The sequence below is a fragment of the Chaetura pelagica genome, unplaced genomic scaffold (assembly GCF_000747805.2).
Source record: "Chaetura pelagica isolate M959 unplaced genomic scaffold, ChaPel_1.0 scaffold17, whole genome shotgun sequence".
NCBI classification, from domain to species: Eukaryota; Metazoa; Chordata; class Aves; order Apodiformes; family Apodidae; genus Chaetura; species Chaetura pelagica.
In genome coordinates, this window is record NW_009970726.1 from 216151 (window position 1) to 239849 (window position 23699).

Here is a 23699-nt window from a genome sequence, read left to right on the forward strand (position 1 = left end):
AGGAATGCCAGCTATCTATTCCAGAGATTTTGTTTTTTTTATTACTGTGGCCCTTTTTTTTTTTTTTTTTTTTTGCCACTACTAAAATCAGAAAAGTTCACCAAATAAATTTGCAGTGTAAGTCTAAAGCTGGCTGAGGTCTGTCTGTTACTTAAATTTAGGACAAGTTTCCAGATATGTCTTGCATTTCTAGAAGCATCAGTAGGCCCAGTCTTTAAACTGTAAATGGTTTGTTTTTCCAATGATGCAGGTACATGTTTAAACTCGTCATCTTCATTCAAATCATCAGTTGGTGATGCCTTCTCTGCAGAGGCCTTAAGTATTGCTTTTGTGTCTGACTTCCCACTGTTTCTGTTTCCTAATTTCCTTCAATTCATGTTGGCTCCAGGAAATAAGTATCTGGACACTATAATAGTTTCAGTTCTATTAGGTACAGCGTATTGAATTCTTGCCCTATTTCCAGGCCAAATGCTGTTTCCTCATTTCACCATGTCCTTGGCTGCTCTTCAGGGCAAACCCCCCTCCATGAGACCTCTGCCACATTATATAACCTGGTTCTTTAATGCAAAATATTAATAACCAACTCTGGAAGAATTTATTAAGTAAATTTAATTTTATAAACTTCAACAGGCACTTATATAATTACTATAATAATATCTAGTTACCTTCAGAATTTGTAGGAAATAATAGCAGGTACTTTGCAAGCAATACCTTAGTTTTTGAATATTCAGCATTTTAAACCAATATTATATTATTCAGGTGTGAATCATTTTATTGCAGGGCTCACCTGTGTTCACTACTTCAAGGTTTTATTGTCTTGTGGGCTTTTTCTTTTACTGGAAGACTTGCTTCCAATTTTAAACCTACCATGTGGCAAAGAGTCAATTGCACTTTTTTATATGATTTCCTTTGAGTCTTCCAGTCATTTTGAGTTTTTACTGTAAGATCTCTCTCTATATCTACTCTGTGTTGAAAAAAGAATCCATATGCACCACAGGAGACAAAAATAAAAAGAGAATATACATTCTCTTTGAAATGTATAAAATGAAATTAAATATGTAAATCACTGTCTAGTGCACTAGGTACTCTTATTGTGAATAAGAATGATATTATTAAATAATATCAAATGTTACTTCTTTTAATAAGACTAGTAAACAATTTGATAGAGATGAATTTCAAAGATATAGTTTCTCTAAGAAGAGAAAATGCTTTTCTAAAAATATATAAATGGAGTGTAGCTGTGTTGGGACCTTTGAGTTCTGTAATATGCAAGATACTATGTTAGAGATTTTTTTCATTGCTGCATTTCTGAATGTGATTTCCTGTTGTTCAACTTTGAGTTAGAAAACTTCTGGCTTACTCTTTCTTTGGCTAACAAGGGCTATTCAGAATTAAGACACATTCAATTGTACTTAAAGTTACTGACTAAAGATGCAAGAATGTCTAAAGACATCAGAAAAAAAGCCAAACAGAATGAAAGCACAAAGGGAACAGTGAAACTGAGGTAATCTTATCTCAACTGTTGCATATCTACCTATTTCTTACCAGAAGGCATGGGTCAGAGATTATATCTTCTGACAAACTGTTTCCTGTTTATAAACCATCCATCTCAGTCTAGTCCTAGAGCTGTTCTGGCCTCTTGATGAAAATGGGATGTTGCTGAAATGCCTCAGCAAAATTATGCCTTTTTTTAGTTGACAGAAATTACAGCAGCAGGTAATACACTCTGCTTTGGTTCAAACAGATGAGCATGCAGCAGAAGCATCATGGACAGCCCTCAAATTCAAGAACTCATGGCTTCTTCTCACAAAAACCTTGATTTGCAGATTTTGGTTTTACACCCTGACTTGTTTCTCACAGATCAGACAGCTAATTTTTTGGTTCTGTCTGGTTGATCACTTCGGAAAATGCACTCGCCTCTAACTTCTACCATATTCTATTGTAAAGAAATAAAGGTTTTGTTTATTGACTTAGTCTCTTTCTGGAAACTGACAAAACAGGCATGCCTAAGTACTTTGTGTGCTTAAGTGCATGGAATATCGTAATTGGAAGGCATTAATACATGATAATATTCTTTGGAGTCATTAGCAATTGATAGAAAATAAAGCTAATGAGGCAAAATATAACTGCTGAAGGGACATTCATTTCCTCTTAAAATAATATATTTTAGGGACAGATTTTTGTAGAGGAAGAGGAGACATAATCACTGTTTGCCAGCTAAAGCAGCTTTGCAATTCAGCAACTGAGAAACTGTATTCTTCCATGAAAATCTGTAATTTCAAACATATTTTCAGCCTTTAAAAAGTAGTATTAATGTAGTATTAAGCTCCATAATTAGTTTCACTTAGGTAGTTTTCATTTTAAGAGTTCTGACAAATTATTGGGTTTTTTAGTTGTGAAATGCTTTTCAATATCACAGAGACTTGTGTCAGGAGATTTTTCCCATTGTAAACAGAAATTAAGCAAGCTGTATGCCAGCTATTTCAGTGCTGACGATTGGACTCTTGCAAGGTCACTTACAAAAGCTCATAAGCTTAATTAAGTTCTCTTGCAAGCTTTGATGTGGAGAATAAGTTGAGAAGTGTCAGATTGCCAGAAATTTTGAAGTGTTCCCAGTCTACAGCCAACAAAACGGCAGCATAGGGGACAGGGCAGACCCGGGCTGTGCTCTTCAGTTCCTGGCAATGACACAGAGATAGAGCAAAATCTCTTAAGTGACTTTCCAACTTTCTTCTGAACACACTGTACTCCTCAGTATCATTTCAAATGTCATCAGCGCTATCACGTGTTTAATGTTGACATATAAGGGAAAGACATTATCTATGAATGTTTGAAGTCAGTAATTCTGCTTTGATATAGCCTCTGTGTGCTTTATAACACTGTGAGGGCAACTCTAGCTATGATATCTTCTGTATTTCTGGTAAGTAAAATAACATCAGTCATACAACATCTTTTTACACTGTCACCAGAGCAGATGTTTCAGTTTCTTCATGCTGTGTTGGGGAAAGCAGGGAAGGTGGGCTGCACTGCAATGCGTGCATTATTGGGTCTGGTTTTCTCCATCAGATGATCTCACATGATCAGTTGATCACCTCTGTAGACTGCTGGGCTGGCAGTCCTTTTACATAAATAAAACCAATGTCCTGCCTTTCCAAAAACAGTTGGAAGTGTATTTTATGTTAGAAAATCTGGTGATCCAGCAGGAGCCCATTGTTCTGTGGTCCCCATGCCTGTGCCCCAAGCAGTGTGGCTGAGCCTGCAGGGTTTGAAAGGAAACCTAAGTGTGGCGTTCAGCTGGTGTGCGTGGCTGGAGTGGGACGGTGTGAGGAGGGGAGGTATTTCTCTTTCTGAAACAAAGCCAGTCCCCATTGACAGCCTAGCAGCGTGGCTGTTTAATCCAGTGCCATCTTTATAAGCTGTCTGCTAGCAGACCTGACCTTCAAGGATCAGGTCTGGGGCTGCTTGATAAGCACCCCCCAACACCACTGGGCACCACATCAGTTTGTCAGCCCTTATTTTCCCTTTTTTCCTCCCAAATTCTTGCCCTTTCCCACCCTCAATATCTCCCAAATCAATAGTCCTCCCCTAGTAACTTTTTTCCCCATAGGTCCTACTTTTTGCATATCTGATGATGTTGCCTGGGTAACATGGCTTGATGCCACCTTAATGATAGTGTTACCTGTGTTCTCTGTTACATGCCTGACCAGTTTGGTTGTAAATGAGGCATCTCTCTAAAACATAACTGCTAAGCCATCAGATACAAGTATGCATGCAGGTTTTAATTTGAACAGTTTTTGTGGGTAATTCAAGCACTCATGAAGAAATGCCTTTGAATTGCAGCCTTTCCTGTAAATTTCCCTTGCTCTCTTGGTAAATTCAAAAGATTTATTTGAAGAGACATTTGGAAGGTGACCTCTTCCAAGGGTTAAAGTATCCAGTTTGTTTTTAATGTGCCTCCTTTGAAATGGTATTTGTAACTAAAATAAAGCTTTAAAATGTGCACATTTCCTCCTTTAAAAAATAATAATTAAAAAAAAATCACTGAAGTTGAAATCCAAAACCCAATTGATCTAAACTACTGGAGTAATTTCTGCATATTTACAACTTGAACAGTGTTAGACAAGCTCATGATAGTGAATTAAGAACTTCTTTTATCTTAAAGCAAAAGTTTTTAACTAGTTCCTTGTATCTTTTATCCATAGATTAGTGTTGCTAAGGGAAATAATTTGAATCCTATGAGAAATGTGGTATGTTCCCACACTAATGGAAACTACTGTATTCTTATAGTATACCGTTTTCAAGGAAATCCGTATGCTGCTAGTTACATCATGAGTAATGAACACATTGGCTCTGGGAACTGGTGTTCTCCTAGTGACAGCGTAAACTCTCTGTTGTAAATATTGTGTTTTCAAGGAAAAGGAATGAAAAACTCTTTTGCAATACCTCGAGCATTCCAGAAGTGATTATGTTGTGTGGTAGTCTTCGAACTCAGGGTGTTCTTCAAATACTAGTAGCTGATTTCTTTATGAAGTACTGTATTTGGCTAATGTCTTACCTGTGAGTTTTAGTGGTGATTTCATAGCTGTATAGCTGTTGGATAGTTATACTAGACATTGTATTGTGACTTCCTTGAATGGTATTACAGTTCTAAATCTGCATAGAAAACTGAGCTATTGAAGACTCAAGGCCAAATCTGACTACGGTGGGAAAAAGAGGGGAGTTAACTTTCTACAATTATTTCAGGTGTAATGCACATAGGAGAAGATAAATATTAACAGTGTTGAAGTATATTTGGAAACAAAGGATAAAGTATCTCTGAAGTACATTATGTTTTGATGCCCACCCATCATTAACAAGAGATTTAATGGTACTGTTAACATTCTAGTTTAGTTTAAAATTTTCAAGACTTGACAAACCGTGTAATTTGTAAAAATCCGTAGATAATGCCTCACATTCAGACAGCAAAACCTGCTTTAGTATTTCTCACTGAAAACAGAGCCTTTAAAAACCAGGCTCGGCATGCATCTTCAAGCGTCTAGTAGTTAGGATTTTGCTTGTTTGAATTTGCCTGAATAAAGGGAAGAGGTTGAGGAAAAAACATCCAAAACCATTGAGCTTCCAATCAGCCATGTACTTGTATCAAGCTACACCAAAATTAGCTTAGTTAGGTGTTCACATCTAGTGTGGCTATAATGTGCAACGGGACAGAATATACAATACAAAGAGAAAAAAAATCCTGCCTAAAATGCCAAGTAGTTATTTTAGAAAAAAAGGAGAGTTATGTACCAAACTGATGCAAAGGACTGTTTGCTAACTGCTAAGTGCATGACTCCTAATGTAATGTTTATGAATGTAACAGAAATTCTATTACCTGTTGGATGGGGACAAACTTGGTTCTCATTTAAGAGACCAAGCTGTTCTCTACTCGAGGCTGAAGAAAAGATGTTTAATGAAAAATAATAAACCTGCTGAAAATCTGAAAATGGAGACTGGCAGTGTAAGTGAAGAAAGTTCATCCAGAGGGCAGAGGACATTCAGGGATGCTGAAATTTTTGCATTTTTATCTTAAACTGGCTTGAGCCTACTGTGAGCATGTGTATTGAGACATCACTTATTCAAGGATTTGTCTCATTCATGAGCTGGGACCTTACAAAATCATCAGAGGTGTTCCAACTCTTACCTGCATCATACAGCCTATCCATTAAAAAAAAACAAGAAGAACAAATGTTTAGAATCAAGGTTTAACTTTTAAGATTCAGGAAGACTGCAGTTTCTTCATCTGATCCCATACCCCTTCAGACAGTGACTAATTCTCATCATAAGTTAGTTTAAGGGGAAAAAAGGTACGCCAAAGTTCTGAACCTTTCCTCCTTAACCCTGTCTGTTAACCTGCAACTGCTTGGATTAGAGTTGTGAAGTAAAAGAAGTACTTTTTCTTCTTGCATTCAAAAGCGATATAACTTCCTTTCTAGCAGAAAACCATCTAGAAAGGAGAAAGGACTGTAGAATGAAAACAAGAAGTAAAGTTGAATTGCAAAATAGTGCAGCAATTGCAATAATTGTTAGTAGGGAATTTAATATCTTTTAGTAATTAAAATTATTTTTTCTACATGATTTGCTGTCTCTTTTAAGGCCATTAACAATTTCTACTTGTACATTCATTTTCAGGGTCACTATGTAGCTACTAGAAACACGTACTTTGTGTCACAATTTACTTAAAATATGCATTCAGTAAGATTTACTGTAGAATAGACAGGTATAATATTTTCTGATTGAAGTCTTCAAGTTTTTTAAAGTAATTAATGATCCTCTGTAATTCCATGTTTAGAGTTTTCTAATTTGTTCTTCCATTAATATATTGTTTATTCTCTGAAATGTGACTAAGTGGATCCGTTGCCCAAGTGTAAGAACTGCAATTCAGAATGTCCTGTAAGGACTGAATTCCCATTTTTCAGGTGTTCATGGCACTTTCATCCCTTGCAATCTGTGTTCAGGCATGTTGTGTTCCTTAAGGGTACTGAATTTTCTGGTCCAATATTGCTAGAGAACTGGTCGGTTCTCTATCTAAATGAGTGCAACTCCTCAGCATTTTACTGCCAAATTCTGCTTTCTGTTTCTGAGGTTTTTAATTTTTAATTTGTGTGAATAAGCATGTTTTTCATCTTTTTACAGCTGTGAATTAGGAAAGTTGAATGGTTTTGTTTTTGCAGACCAGGACACATGCTGGTTATTCATGGGAATTTCTCATAGTGCATATATTTATATTTGGGACTGCTTACAGCATGCCTCAGTTTCCCCTGGGCAGTTGGCCTGTACCTGGGGTATAGATGTCTGGTGGGGAAAGTCTTCCTTCATGGGTGGTCAATCCATGGTTGGAGTGAGGGATCAGGACTTTAAATCTGACAGTTTTGGAGAGTTTTTACTTATTTCCGTGGTTTTCCTGGTGTGGGTGCACCTGCCAAGATGTCAGTAAAAACCTTTCACCTTCTCAGCTTGCCTTTTCCTGATGAAACACAACCTCCAGGCTCAGAAGCACTCAGCTTCATACGTCCATGAATCTGAATTGGGGACGCTGTTGAACGAGGAGAAGGATGTGAGAAATACCTTCACTGAGACCCATTTCTGGCATTTTTTAGACAGAAAGTCAGCATATTAAAAAGAGCTATATTTTTAGCCAGGATTGCTTCCTAGCAACAGAACATGTACTGTACTAGGGACTTAAAATGTATTAAATAATTTTAGCTTTCCTACTTTAACCTCGGTGGATTACACTAATGCCTCAGGGCTCTTTTCCTGTGCTGTGTTATATGCCTTCCGGTGCAAGACAGTGAACTACTGTCAAGGCCATACTGTGCTTAACCCCAATGCTGTTAAACCTTTTTTAGCATAAGGATGGTAACAGAATTTCTACTACCTTCCTACTAGAGCAATCAGCTAAGTAAATATTTAGAAACTCAAGTGACTGCTGTCAAAAAGCTGTCCTGATTCGTACTTTCACAAGTTAAAAACATTTTTAAAATAGCTAAGTCATTTTATAAAAGCTGTAAGTAAAAATGAAGAAAAAATTAGAATGGGGGTGGTTAACCTTTAAATTTTCAGAATTTGTACTTATTTCCATGGCATAGGAAGGAATATATTTTGCTCGTTAGGTTTCTGTTAAGATTATTATTTGGTATTTAAAAAAAATTATCTTGAATTATTTCCTCCTAATTTGAAGTATTTAAGTCTTAGTATTGAATTATTTTCACTTTAGGGTTCAATTTTGACTTTTATGTTCATGTTACAGTACTGTTTACTCCCAAAGTAAATTTGATTTTCAGTTGTAACCAATGTGCACATCATGCTGAAGGCAAATAATAAACCTCTCAGGCTTGAGCAGCTTATTGTCTAAATAAAACCTGTAGTGTTTAAAGAGAATACTATGACTGAAGTATTTAAATGATGGAGACCTGAGAGTTCAAGAAGGCAAAGGTCATACAAGTGTTTTTCTTCTGTACTCCCTCACCCTGTGAATGTTTGTTAAATCTGAAAACAATTATTCCCGCGGACACAAAACCTGCCTTTCTGCTGGCACACTGTAGTCACCTAGACTAAAGCAAAAATTACTTTCACACACATTTTGAATAGCTAGAAATGGTTATAGAAAGAAGCAAAAAATAAACCTTCAGTAGATTCCAGCCAATGGCTATTTCTTCTATGCTTCTAAAATATTTTAACGTTTAATTGTAGAATAGATTAACCAAAGTATTTTATAATACTTCAATAACTGTGAAGATCTAAAAGTATCTATTAATTTTTAAAATTTGAGTAGCTGAAATATTTGGGTATTCTCCAAATATGCTCCAAATTGGTTATTTGTAATACTAAGTTCTCAGAACACTTAAAAATATTCTGTACCATTCAAAATAAATATTTATTGATTTAGCCCTTGTAACTGTATTTATGTTCCATTCAGCATTGAGTTAAATAAAATACAAAAATCTCCAGAGATTTAGGAAATTAATAATTCTTTTTTTTGGTTATAATTTTTGTCCTCTTTTCTATTCTAGTGGTTTCTTACTAGGTCTGGGTAGTGTTTTCCCCCTATTTCTGGAAGTGATAACCTTTTTCTTCACCCTGTTAGGCTTCACATTTAAAATGTGAAGTAAAAGTCTTTGGGCCAATTTTGTTGTTATTTCTGCATGGGTAAAGCAAATCACAGCTGTCAAGTTGTGTGCACGCCATGGAAGATGCTTATGCAAATCACCGAATAAGTAATTTTGCATGCTTAATGGAATTTTGTATATAATAAAAAACTTCCATTTGGAAAACAAAACAGCTGATGAAAAATGTTATTCAGTCTGGTGAAGTCTTCTATTATTTACAGGGTAAACATAGCGGTAAACATACTGCCTTGTACCATGTCTCAGTTCTCGCCTGCTGGAATAAAAAGGTTATTTCTGTCTAGTTTCATTGTTTCAGGTCAATTTCTGTTTGATTACCAATTAATATTAACTGTGATAATGACTATGCAGTATGAAAGCTGAAAGTGAAATCTCAGCAGTTTGGCAGATGGCAGATGTGTTTAACTGTTACTGAGATGCAAAGGCAAATCATCAATGAAATAATGACACAGTTCCTTACCCAGGCCCAAATAATTCCCATTTTCTGACAAGGGGTTGTAGTTGTAACTTACATTCTTAATTCAGACAGTTCTGAAAACTGAGTCCTGAATTGGGAACAATTTTTTAAGATACTAAGTTTTTTAACCTCAAATTGTTAATTTTGCACTTGTACTTCAGTAAAAAGAAAGTGAAACAAATCATTTCAGTGTATTCCTAAAATCATACAAGACATAGCATAATGTTACAAGACACTGATTTGGCCCTTACTCCCAAAAATGAATTATTCAGGTAGCTCAAACAAGGAGTGATAGAACATGATCTTCAGCACTGCTTTGCCACTTTTCGGTCTGGCAGACCAGGTGCTTGAAATCTGCTGTTTTCCCCTACTTGTCATACAGCTATATGCTCATTGCTTTTGTTCTGTGAAACTTTTTTATGTATTTGGGTCTCAATATTTCATGTGTTTTGTTGCAGTTGCTCACTCCTGTTTGTGTGTGCTTTGAAGCTGCCAGGTAAAGTCTGGCAGGAGAAAGAGGTGGAGATATTCTGAAATCTCAGCATTAGGAACTGAGCTCTTGTTTGTCTCAAGAGGAAGGTTCTTCATTCCCATAGGAAATTTTGGAGCCTTACGGGAAAGAGCTTTTCGGGTTGAAACACTTGGTCTGGCCTCTGTCTTTGCCAGATCCTTTTCTGGACTTGGTGCTTTCCATTGTTCATGAGCATGGTGTACCGCAGCATTGGCTTTAGCTGCCTGGCACAGCTGGGTGTGGATCCAGTCGCAGTGCCTGAAGTGCCAGCAGCTCCAGAGGGTGGCTAAAGGGCAGCTCAAAATTCAACCAAGTTCAGCAGTAGATGCTCTTCTCCTTGTGCATTGCTCTGAACGCATAGCTCAGTGTAACTGTGCCCAGATGTAGTCTGCACCACCAATCATGATGGGAGATTGTACAGGTGGGTTCTCTAGTATCGTCCATGAATTATGCTTTTCTCAAGGTTGGGATAATTAAATGTAGAAATGCTGTTCAACAAATAATGAAGATTATGCCAAGCTTAAAACATTCCATAATGTCTTTCATATTGCACCAGGAGGATTTCAGCCTTTATAAAAAATATTGTTTGGGATGTAATTTAATGGCTGTTTTGTATTGAGCTTCTGGTTTTCTCTTTTACTTGTCATTTGATTTGAGAAAACCTGGAATAATTTCAGAGCAGAGGCATGCTGAAAAAAAGTGTCTGTGCTGATATGGCAATGGACTTCAGAACACTAAGCTGAAAACTGGTTTGTAAATTTTAAGGTTGTATTTTTCAGGTCCTAAATTTTCAGAGATAGATACTTCAACTGCAGTTTTCTGTATGCCTTAGAAATCCAGGATGCTCAGGGCAAAGACCCTCTGGGGCCTTTCATTTGCCTGTGCTGGGAAGTGCAGAATCGGCTCCTTAATCTGTTTTTTCCTTCTACCTTCTACAAAATCCAGCTATAAAGTGAGTTTATGCCGCTGGCAGCACTTGATGTTTTTGTGTTTCCATATTTTGTATTCTTCCATTTTCAAGATGAATTCCAGTGAGATTATAGCAAGCACATGTATATTAAATTTTCTTTAGTAAATCTGAATAGGTTAATTTGAATTGTACATATAAGCAAAAAATATTAAAGTAGTTATATTAAAATCCCAAGGATGAAACATCATCCTAAATTATTCTTAAAAATAGCCTGCTCTACTAAAATTAGCTTTTTGAAGCCCACTTCTTTCCCTGCTCTGAAGTATTTTCTTATTCTATTGTACACAGCCTTCACTTACCTTAGCCCTTTCTAAGGATTTTTTGAGATTTTCAGAGGTATTTAGAATTGGCTACAGTCTTTTATGATGTACCATTATCAGTTGCCAGTTAATGGTATGGGAATTCCCTCCAGTGTTCCTCCTCTTTGATAACTTTCTGCTAGGTCATGTGGTGAGTGGCATGCCAAAAGTCTTTAATTCTTTCTATGTGAAGAGTTACACTTGAGACTTGGTGGTGTTCTTCTGTGGTTCTTGGTTTGTAAACTGTATCAGTGTTATTGTTTGAACTTAGAAAATTCTGTTGCAGTCAAACCATTTGTTTCCTGAGATAGGTTTTAAAAAATTGGTGTATAATGAGTGTGAAATAATTAACTATTCTCCACTATTTTTTGCACTTGTTTAGTTATCAGTCTGACTTGAAGAAAATTACATAGTTGAATCTTTAGTTGACTTGATAGTCGTTGATTTTTCTTACTAAAATTTGTCTTCAAAAAAGTGTGAAGGAGTATAGAGTGCTAAGGAACAGACACAATTTTTTAAATTCTGCTATACTGCCTTATTTTCAAGGTTTTTATATTATTACTTTGCTAATAAAAAAAAAAAATGCAGAGTTTAAAATGAGTTTTAGGATACTAAATTTTACACAAGGCAACAGGTGAAAAAATTGAGTGTAACTAGAAAATAAACTGTAACAAAATCAATATTTTTAAATGTACCCAGGTGTTCTGTGAATAGATATCAATGGAAATTAATGTCCCTTATGTCATGAAGACAGGAATATCTTGAGAAATACAGGTGTATTTATCTGCATAATATGGAATTCCTGGCTTCACCATCAGGCAAAGCAGTGACTCCTTTCAGCCCTACTCTGAGCTGCCCATTTTGCAAAGCTCTGAGGCAACAGCAAGGACATCCTCCCCTGTGTAGGCAGCTGGACATGAACACAGAGCTGATAAAGCCAGGCTACCAAAAGCATGAAACCTTTGACCCTGCATAATTCCTACATGACATAAATGGGAAATCGGAGACTTAATTTTGAGTACTTCTCTCCAGAGACAGCACTACTGCAGATTGCCCTTTATTCCATGTAGATTAAAGTGTCAGCACAGCAAAAGGAGCTGAACTTGGAAATATTTATAAAACCAGTCTCCATTTTGTAGAGAAGACCTATTTATTTGTAGGATCTGGTTTTATTTATATCTTAAAGCTTAGTTTCCTATGCTGAACATTCAGCCTTATATCTGGGGTTACAGATAATGAGCTGTAAGTGCAGTTTGGGCAAGAAGGTGCAAAATGGCCTTGAGCCATCAGCTTTGGGACAATGATTTGACTTAATCTAAACTTTTCCTGGCTCCACTCCAGCATCCTCTGGGATGCTTCTCCCTGTGTTTCTCTGTCCTCGCAGGCCCTTTTTTCTGGGTGCCAGAAGCCAGGTATTGTAAAAACAGCTGCTCTGCTCTAGCTGCTTCAGTGTCTCACCTTTAATGCAGTCCTAAGACACTAAACAAAATGGGTTTGTTAGGTTTGTCTTACACATTAGATGTTACTTCGGCTCTCTGATACTCTCTTTCAAAATGTTGTACTTGCATTTTATAATTTGTGATGTACCTTGTAAATATACTATAAATAAGGAATGATGTTACCATTGCAAAGACTCCATTCTTTCCAAATGAGCATCCTAACGTACAGGCCACAATAGTCATCATTTTTTTATATTTCTTTCTTAAAAAATATATCGTCACCATTTCTATGTTATAGTACAAGTGCAGTCAAGTGGAAAAGGCTTAGAAATTAAATCACAGCACTAGGCAAACTGATTCAATGGCATTGAAATGTCATTTCTAGAATTATCCGGCTTACTGGGGAGTGTTTCAAGGAATAACCTTCTGGCGTGGCAGACTACAGTGCAGGGATTAGATGGGGCTTGCACAGCCAGCCAAATTCTGCCCGGTTTTAATTAGGATTGTGTGATCATAAGTGAGGACAAGAACTGTCCCAATGATTGCCATTTTACTTGTAATTCTCTCTAGTATGTTTGCGACATTATTTTTACCAGGTAGTAGAGGGCTCATAATCCTTTTCCTTTGGGGAAAAAATAAAACAATAAAATAAATAAATAAATTAGATGATGTGTTGAAAAATTGTTCTATGAAGTAACAGCATCTATTTTGTCTTTGGAAAGTTAGTGTGTATATATGTATATTTGCTTGTATATACATACATGCTTAGGACCCTGCTTTCAAGAGAAATATGTCTGATTTTAACTTTGTCTTAGAAATCCTGCAGTATTACCCTATGAGTGGGATCTAGAGTTTTGAAGGTTTCTGAAAACATCCATAGACCATAACTGAATGCTGTTTGCAGAGTTTTTCCAGAAAAGCAAGAAGGCTCCTACGGAACCTACAGAGTGAATAATAGGTGCTGACTCTGTGAGGCAGTTTACCTGGTCCTTCAATTATTCCTGCTTCTACAGGGTCATAAAAAGAATGAAAGTCATGGTGAAACTTCTGGCTTTGATTCCCAAAACCTGTCAGCAGAATGAGATGTTAAGATGGACAAGCTTTATCCTGAAATGTTAACATGAGGCTTTGCATACTTCCCAAATTACTGTTCAACAGTGTCAGAATGAAATATTCAGACACAGCTTTGAATTTTGTGTCAGTCCAAATGTAGAACAGAATATATAGCATGCTGCCTTCTACTTCAAGAGTGTAGGCAAAATTGGAGCTGGTTAAATAGCATTAATACTGCTATTTTCAGTAATGTTCTTTTGACCTGGGAGTCATTGCTATTTTTAAGAAATCAGGTCAAAAGTTCATGTGCTAAGAGGTGCTGTATTTGTAATAAGCTTCTAACATCGAGGTAACTTTTGGACCTGTCATTGAAAGCATGAATGCAACTGATTTAATTGTGTTTGGTGGGAGCTACCAAACAGCTTATTGAGGGTCCAGGGCTAAGAGGAGTACTTGTATTTTGTGAGGAAATAAGATGATATGCGAGCTGTATTTCAGCCACTTCATTTTTACCTGGAAAAAAATTGCATGCGTGTGGTGGTGGTGAAGAACGTGGAAGGGATTGAGGAGGAGAAGCACATCCAGCCCTTCTGCTGAGCCTTAGAGTGACAGATTGTTTGGGGGGCAAGGATGTTCCCTCATTTGCCTTCTACTGGGCATCTGGCAAACTGCTAATTTCATGCTAATTACCCAAAGATATTGTGGGAATGATTGGGCCAGTTTTTACAGGATTCAGAATTCTATTATGTAATTGTAAGTATGTGTTGAACGTGGCGAGATGGGGATAAAAAGCAGAAACTGTTGATTGCAAAATCAAGCATTTTCAGTGTTGATGTTTTAATTTGAAACAATTAATTTCAATATTATCTTTTAAATCTTATTATTCAATTTACAGCAAAAAGATCTGATAAGGCTTGTTGAAGCCTTGTGACTTGAGAGTCCTAATTTCTGCTGTAGTTCTCATGCAGATACACTCTACTTCATGGATCAAGGAACAAGCTTCATCCAGTAATTTACTGAGTTCTCTCTGTTTCCTTATTTAGACAGTTGGAGTTAGAAAAACATTTAATTATTGCCTCAGCATACTCTGTTCATGGTTTTTGTACTCTGTATGTAATTCTGGACACTTAATATTATTATTCATAAGAATTTCCATTTTATTTGTATCTGCCTTTATAGTACTTGTGGTTTTTTCCTACTGCAGAAAAACGATGACTTTTAAAATCAGTCCTATGGTTAAATAATAAGATTAGGTATTACGTTTAAAAGGGAAGAACACACTAGAAATGACTAACTTTTACAATTTTTGCCAGCTGCCCACGCACCCTCAGCTCATCAAGGAAGGTGCTGGCAGCTGTTTGTTTATGTTAAGAGGGGATGGCATTTATGTCTCGCGTTAAATCCTTGATTGACGCAAACTGCCTAAATCTCCTTAGGAAGAGACGATCCCCTGGGAGGCACGCGGGGCCGGGCGGGCAGGGGGCTCTTCCCTGAGGCAGAGCAGTGTCGGGCCAACGTGTGGCTTGTGTCACCTGTGCTTATCCGAGGCCGTTTGCTGAACGAGAAGGCTGGGGAGCTGCAATTGAACCCTCCCTCTGCACAGCTTCTGCTGCTGAGTTGGGTGGGATGTGCAAGGGAGCAAACTCTGGGTCAAAGCAATTACTTGAAAGTGCAACTGATCTTGAATTTTCTTTCACAGCAAGATAATGAGTAATCTGTAAAAATAACAAACATAACAAGAGGTTAATTTTTCTCTTCTCTATGAGAATTTCCCTTGATCAACAAACCCAGCATTTTTGTTTGTCTGTTTGTTTATGAACAGAATTGCAGTATTCTGCTTTCTTTAAGTTAGCCCACCATGGAAAGAAGGGGAAACACTGAAATTACATTGCTTACCAGCAAGAATATGTTTCTGTCCTGGTTTAAAGAAATAATTAAATGTGATGGATTTGCAGCCTGATGTAACCTGTTTCATGACCGTACTGGGCTTGGCAGTGACAAACTGATACGTGGGTCTTCGCATTCTCTGGTGTGCTCTTTCTCACCCAGACTGATGTCCAACTGTGTCAGGAGATGAGAAACAACGTAATCAAGGAGAGAAGGGGGTTTGAGCCCTCCATCAAAAGGTATCTGTCACAAAATGTCCTGTAAAGCGCTTGAAACCAAAAATACTAGAGATGTACCACCTTCCAAATGACCTGAATTTTCCAAGTACCTGAATGATTTATGTTCTTCATTGTAAATTCATTTTTATAATGGCTGATCTAATAGATATACTACAAAAATAATTTTGCAAGTAATTAAACTTTTTTTAGCTCTGCTGGATTTCATAAGGAAGAAAGGATTAAAGTTTGATTTTTAATTTTTTTTAAGGAAATGGTGTTCTCTGACAGATCTCAGCTGAGGTTTTAGGTATTTAAAACAAAAGTTCAGCTGCTTTTTGATTAAAATCCACATTGTTTCTGTTCTATAGTGTATTCACCTCTCAACATCATGAGCTAATCCCAAAATAACCATTACGTACCAGAAATAGCAAATGGAAAGTTTGTGGATTTGTTTGGTTTGGTTTTGTGTTGTTGTGGAGTTTTTTTCTAGAAGCTTCTTTCCAGCAGATTCTTGTCTAAATACTGCCCAGCAATCCTGTGGCATTCCCTGGATCTGGGACACAAAATCATTCTCTTAATTCCTGTTTCTGATTGCTTTCTGCTTCTGACCAGTCCCTGGCACTGAAGCACACAGATTTAGTACATTTGATGTGCTGCACCACTGACATCTTTTATCAGCCAAGAATAAATAACAAAAAAAACCAAACCAAAACAAAAACCCCACACCCAAATCTGTTCTCACTGCAGCTGTACAGGAGGAAGGGCATTCTTGGGGAGCCATAAAGTTTGAAATTCTTTCCAGGTGATCCAAAGCGAACACACACTTCAGTTTCTATGGTATACTGATCTGAGCATCTGCTGTCTAAAAGCCAATGAAATTTGGAGTGGAAAGGCACTGAGAAGGGAAGCAGTGGCTGGGATAGGTCAGTATCAGTGAAAATTTGTCCTAAAGCTATTTTCAGATATAACCACAGTTGCAGGGAAATAAATATGTATTTTTCATAATGGATGCCATCAGCAATCCTAAATCCGCGTGTAAAATGCCTGGAAGTGTGGCGCGCATATATATATATATATAAAAATATTCATATGTAACCCAGGCCTTAAACAAACATCAACTGCATTAAGCTAACCAGGCGTTTAAATGACAGTGCTGCATCCCAAGACAGGTTTGTTTTCCAAATCTCCTTTTAGGTGCTTTGCCAGACCTTTATGGAAATCATTAACTGGGATAAAGTGAAAAAGGAAGAAGATTCAGAACAGAAATAAGCTGATATTAGTGGTGCTCAAATTTGACAGAAAGTCACAAAGCCTGTAAGAGCCATGTGAGGTGCTTCATGCTGCCTGGGCAGCTCACATGGCCTGCCCCTGCCTGCCAGGGGGATGGCTGCCTGTCCCACACGGTGGAGACAGCTGGCTGTCTCACTGGCCAGGGATGGCTGGCTCTCCCACCAGGTGGAGATGTCTGGCTGTCCCATCAGACAGGGATGTCTGGCTGTCCTACCAAGAGGGAATGGCTGGCTGTCCCACCAGTCAGAGATGTATGGGAGTTTCTGGAAAGACACTGGAGAGGTTTAGCAGCACAGTGTCTGTCTGGCTTCATGCCATATGGTGCTGGATTGAAAGGAAACTCCAGATGAGTAGGTGAGGATATAAATTGGAAACACTTGAGCTGGCTTAGAAATTATGGTGAAATGATCACCTGAGTGCATTTTAAAGTACACTTGGGACCATAAATGGGACCTGGCTTTGCTTGTAGGAGTTACTGAAGCAGTCTAGCTCTAAGGCTGTTCATGGGAGCTGAAGAGCACCAAAGGTTTCCTGGCACAAGAACGCAATTCTGTGGAGTTCTCAGAGTGATCCCTGGTGTGTGTTTGGCCTGGACTAACTCACAGTCTTCCAGGCAGCTTTTTGGCATCACTTTTGAGACAGCACAGGCCAGGTAGTATTCCTGCGGGATGGTTTGGATTCAACCATCCTCTTTTGAAGAGGAAGAGAGTTTGTTTAATGCTATGGACTTGGGCAAATCCATGCCTTTTGGCTTTGGTTCAGGAGAATGGTCCATGCATGTTTGATGCATTAGACCTCAGCAAGAGGAGCCAGGAGTACTGTCCCATGCTAGAAGTCACTGATTTATCTCCTGGGGCCCTGCAGTGATTGATCTGCTAACTGCTAGGAGGGGACCAGGAGCCAAATTAGCCAGGAGGAAAAGTCCTGAACTTTCTCCAGCCCTTGGAGTTACCTAAATGTTTATTGAAAAAGCGTTTCTGCTTCTGCCCTTGTATGAAACATAAGCATTTGCACAGCCAAGATTACATTTTAGCAATCATTTCTAAATTATGTTGTGCTTGATAATTCACAGAGCAGTAGCTGTTTTGCAGAGTAGTTTTCTTTTTTTACTATACAGCTGATTTGAAATGTGATCAGTGGTATTGTGCTGTCTGCTAAAAATTATTAAGGCTCTTTTGGTTAAATTGTTCTTCATATTTTTCTGCTTTTGTAAATAATACTTACCCAAATTTGTTCTCTGTTGAAAATTAAACTTTTCAAACAAAGTACTGACATTGGCTATGCAGCAAAGTTAAGTAGGAAGCACAGAGTCTACTGTAATATCTGGTTATGGGCAAAATCAAGTTTAAAAAGGGGGTGTCCTTGGCTCTTGGAGAATATTAAGGAAGTAGTAATGGAAAAAAAAAAAAGACTGAATTATATTAGGCACAAAAATAAAATAACACTATCAGCTAAAGTCTCTGTTTGCAGAGATAATGTAACCTTCTGGGCAGTTCCTGCTGTCATGGGCTGTCTTTATGCTGCCCAGTTCATGGTCAAAGGCACTGCTTAATGCTCTAGGGAAAAACTCCTTCCTATAAAGTGGTACTTTATAGTATTGATATCCATGGAAATGAGCAGCAGTTCTTTGTGTATTTTTTCCTCCTGTGTACAGTCATCTAAAGGGACTGCTTACACTTAACTACGCCACATTTGGGTGTGATATTTCTGATGAATATGTGCTTTAAGGCAACAAGATGTTGCTTTTTATTTTGCCAGAGAGAAAACTAAAATAAATAAATAAACAATACATAAACAAATAATTTTATTTATTTATTCTCCACAAGATCTGGCACAAGAACTGTGACACTTCTTCAATATCTAAGGTTTATTTAATGTGTGTTCACTGGCTCTCAACGGATTTGTACTCCAGGAACATGTTCTGCTCACTTGCTATTTGGGTCCAGTTCAGTCAGTTGCTGCATACGTCGTTTACTCAGCAGAAATACGGTTTCTAAACTTTCACTGCAGGTGGTTGTGATGACTCAAGTTCATTCTTAAGGACTGATCTTTGAGATCAAAAAGCAACTGGACTTCAATGTGTTGCATATTAACCAACAGGCATTTGCTCACATATTGCAGTTGCTTCATGTGTGCTGTGCAAAGGTACTTTGTGTCTCTTGTATTAGATTGCTTTGGTATCTCCTGAGTAAGATGACAGATTAATCTAGAATTAACAAAGTGTATGTAAAACTTTGTATACTTTGCTATTTTTATAAAATAATGCAGCAGAAGAGTCCTGACCCTGGCCCCCTCCCTTCTAGTAGTTTCAGCTGTGGCAACAATGCTCTGCTGTGCTTTTTCTATTTCCTGTGCTGAGATGGACATAAATTTGCAAAGCACAGAAGTTAAAAACACCCAAACCATTTTGGAATACATTAAGGGTGTGTGTCATACAAAATTACATTATTTATTTCATTCTTTTCAGGGAGAATATGTATTAACTTGTTTGTTTATTTTAACAGAATTTCCTATCAGTTCTGCTTTTCCAAAATACAGGCGTCTATTAAATAGAGATGAATTTATACACGTCTGCTGGAACTTGCATAGTAAAAATGGGATCCAGATGTTACAGTTATGTAAGGGCCTAATCTGAAGCCAAGTGTAGAGAGCCTTGTTGGCTTCAGATCATGCCAATAAGAACATTTTCAGGAGAATTAACATTGAAGGAGATTGCAGTAAGCTAACGTTGTCTGTAGCTATTGTAAGTATAAAACCAAAATCTATGGGTGGAGGGGTATGCCTTATTCACTGTGGCTGGAGTTAAATTTGTACTTTGAAGGGGAAAAATGTGACATGAATTATCTTTTTTTTTTTTTTTTAAGACAATTTAAATGTTCTGTACAACTTAAAGCTGTCATTTTTTCTGTTTGCTTGAGTAAGCGTGTGGAGGTGGCTCATTATTAATGTTTTGAGGGTGAGATACCTGTTTTGAAGTATTTGTCTTTTATGCTTTTAAACTGATACATCATTACATTGCATAGCTATTGCTGTACATTACAAAACAGAAATTAAACTTGGTCCTTGGTGGGTTATCTTATAATGCTTCACAGTGAGGTTTGCGTGGTGGAGGCTTGTTGCTTTACAACTACCAGCATCCTTTACCCTGCTTTTGTTCCCTTTGGTTATTTAATCTTACTGACCTGTCAGGAAAAAAATAATTATGAAAACAAGTAGTTTCCTGCTGGGCTAGGTATGCCACTCTCCTCCTGGTGGGGTCTGACAAGTGCTGGGACACTCAGAGGGGAGGGAATAGACTGCTGGAAATACCAGGGATGGAGGCAGGAGTGGAGAAGGCCAAGAGCTCTGCTCTCAGCAGTGGTGTTTACTTATTTAAACTCTTGGTTAACTGTTTTATGTGCTGTACTCAGATTCCTAACACATCTTTCAGTGTCATCAGGGAACTTACATTTACATCTAGTGCTGAAGTTCCTTCTCTGCAGAGATCAAGAACTATCTGTATGAGCTCTGTGAATTCTGCTTTCCTAACTGACATCTAAAACAAAACAAAAAAAACCCAAACCCAAAAAAACACCACTTCCTTGTGTGTTTTAACCAGTAACCCTGCTGGTTTGAGTACTCACCTGCTTCAACCCTTTAAATGTTTAGATGTTTATTAAAGGCATTTAAATTTAGGCATTACAGAATTTTACAGAATTACAGAATTTTCATCTTTATTCTTTTTGATTCTTAAATCTTGAACCCTCTCCCACTTACAGAAAACTGTTGACTTTTCATTAATCAGAGAGAGGAAAACAAGAGATTGGCTTTATATCTAGTGGTGAAGAAACTTTCTTGGAGGTAGAAGATCCTGTTTATATCCTTTACTCAAACTGCGCAGAGCGTACTTGGGAAGCGGTCAGCTGTTCTGTAGGTGAGCTCTCACCCTGCTGGGTGAGCGACTGGGTTATCCTCTCAGCATCTCACGTGGGACACTGCTGTGTGAGCACCACCATTCAGTTAGTGTGCAAAACACCAAGCAGACTGGCACTTTGGTAAAGATCTGAGAGGGAATGATGAACCTGAGAAACCCGCATGAACTTTGACAGGAGGAAGTCAAAGTGGTCCCTTGCCTACAGGACTTGGGTGGTTTTGTGTTTTCGGTGGAAAGGCTGTTGCAGCAATTTAGGAAATCTGGGTTTGAATCTGTTTGCTGCTAAATTCTTGACTCTGGGTGAGCTTTGAAGAATTTATCATTTGTATACTAACACAAATTCTGTAGATGTCAAAATTTGTATCTACTTTACGTAGGCATATAGAGAATTCTGCTGTCTTGTCATGTTAAAAAAGGAAGGATTTTGATACCTTGATACCTTTTAGGAAGACTTTGGAACTTCGCAAAGGAGAAAGGAAAATCTTAAGTTGGCTCTTGCCAAGTGAGAGAAGCAGGTAACCTATGTAACTTGTATGAATGGCAAAGTGATAAATAGTCACCTTCAAATAGACAAAGGGAACACCTTGGACCGTACTTAACCTGAGGTCTCTGTATGGGATACTAGGATACCTAAAGGGTTGGCTGAGGAATGTCAGAAACATAGTTATTTTTTGAGAAACTGGGTAAGACTGATGACTGAATAAAAGTAGAATTTGCTGTCTTGGGTAATTGCAGAAAAACAAATGCAGTATCTGCCTTTAAAATGGGAAAGAAAGAAGAAAGGAGAAACAGAATAATTCTTTTGTATATATATATGTATAAATATAATATATTTCATTTATATTAGATGAGGCTTGAGAAGTTGCCCTGCTTTACCTGTTCATGCATTTATCCATTAGCAAATGACAGGTAACATATTCCATAATGAGGCAGAATTAAAATGAATTGTCTTAATTTGTTTGCCATTTGCTTAGAGTTCCTACATGTCCACATACGGATCAGCTGATGCACAGTAACCTGGTGATAAGAACAATTATGAATATGGCTAAGCTTTATTATTTTTGAGATAATTGATTGTTGTGATCTCTAACAAATCACTTATGATATGGTCTGTCAGAAACTTTTTTAGACAGACATGCACTTCCAGTTTGGGATGGAAAGAGGCAGTGTCCAGATACCTGGATTAACAAACTAAAAAACTAAAACTAAAACCAAAGCCAAAACTCAAAAAACCTTAAACATTCATATTAGTGTCTTACTGAGAATAAGTATTTAATCAATTAGTACTTCTATTATCTTACTGTGCTTAATGGCATTTAAAGTGGATCAAGAACTGGTTGAAAGGAAGAAGTCAGAGAGTTGTAGTCAATGGGACAGAATCTAGTTGGAGGTCTGTGACCACTAGTGGAGTCCCTCAGGGGTCAGTACTGGGACCAGTGTTGTTCAATATCTTCAACGACCTAGATGAGGGAACAGAGTGTGCCCTCAGCAAGTTTGCTGATGACACTAAACTGGGAGGAGTGACTGACACACCGGAAGGCTGTGCTGCCATTCAGCAAGACCTAGACAGGCTGGAGAATTGGGCAGGGAGAAACTTGATGAAATTCAACAAGGGCAAGTGTAGAGTCTTGCACCATGTACCAGTACAGGTTGGGGGCTGACCTGCTGGAGAGCAGTGTAGGAGAAAGGGACCTGGGGGTCCTGGTGGACAGGAGGATGACCATGAGCCAGCAATGTGCCCTTGTAGCCAAGAAGGCCAATGACATCCTGGGGTGTATTAGAAAGGGTGTGGTTAGTAGGTCAAGAGAGGTTCTCCTCCCCCTCTATTCTGCCTTGGTGAGGCTGCATCTGGGCCCCTCTGTTCAAAAAGGACAGGGAACTGCTTGAAAGAGTCCAGCGCAGAGACATAAAGATGATTAAGGGAGTGGAACATCTCCCTTATGAGGAAAGGTTCCATGTGAATATCAGGAAGACCTTCTTTACTATGAGAGTGACAGAGCACTGGAACAGGCTGCCCAGAGTGGTTGTGGAGTCTCCTTCTCTGGAGACATTCAAAACCCACCTGGACGAGTTCCTGTGTGATGTGCTCTAGGTGACCCTGCTCTGGCAGGGTGGTTGGACTAGATGATCTTTCAAGGTCCCTTCCAACTCTTAGGATTCTGTGATTCTGTGAAGTCTAAATATAGTAAAATTTCATAAGATTATGTTTAAAATTGAGGCTTCTGATGAAAACACTGTGTAGACATAGGGTATTAATATTTAAGTTAAAGCTACTCTTCATTAGAGCTATACAAGATTAAGAGTGAATGCATTGGGTGAATATTATTTCTGTTATCTTAATAAAGATGTTACATTTTTCTGTAAGTTACTGAAGACCACTTTTGTTCTAAGGCCCCTTAAGTAATTTGTTGAGTTACACACAGCTTTTAACAGACCTGGTATTTCCTAGGTGACAATTCACCTTCTTTGGTGGAAGTCATCTAGCATTTACCACACACTAGTTCCGTGATTTCTGCTCAGAAGTTTAAAAAAAACATGAGAGAAAGAGAGAGAGAGAGAGGGAGGAAGAAAAGTGGTTTCTATTCTATGGCTAGAAGATTTAGGGAGCTTTTGAAACTTCATGGTTGGTACCTGGGAATTTCTCTATTGCTTTTTCAGCAGTTTAAATCATCTTATTACTGTGTTTTCTAGTACAAAGTTCTTTTGTTTCAATATTGTGATGCCCAAATTTACAATGATGACAGCCTGGTCTTGCAAGCTTAGTTTCAGTATTCTGTACAATCTGCTGAAGGGCAGAAAATGAGCCTCTGGAATCAGAGCTGAGCTACCCTGTCATAATTATGATATTCCAGCTCTAACTGTGATTGTGTGTTCTTTAGACTAGTTCTGATTTGCCCCAAGGTAATTGTGTCCCACAGCATGTGTTAAACTTTTTAAGATTATAATTTTGCCAAAAAGCTAGCTCTGTAATTGTACTGTAAAAAAACCAACACAACACA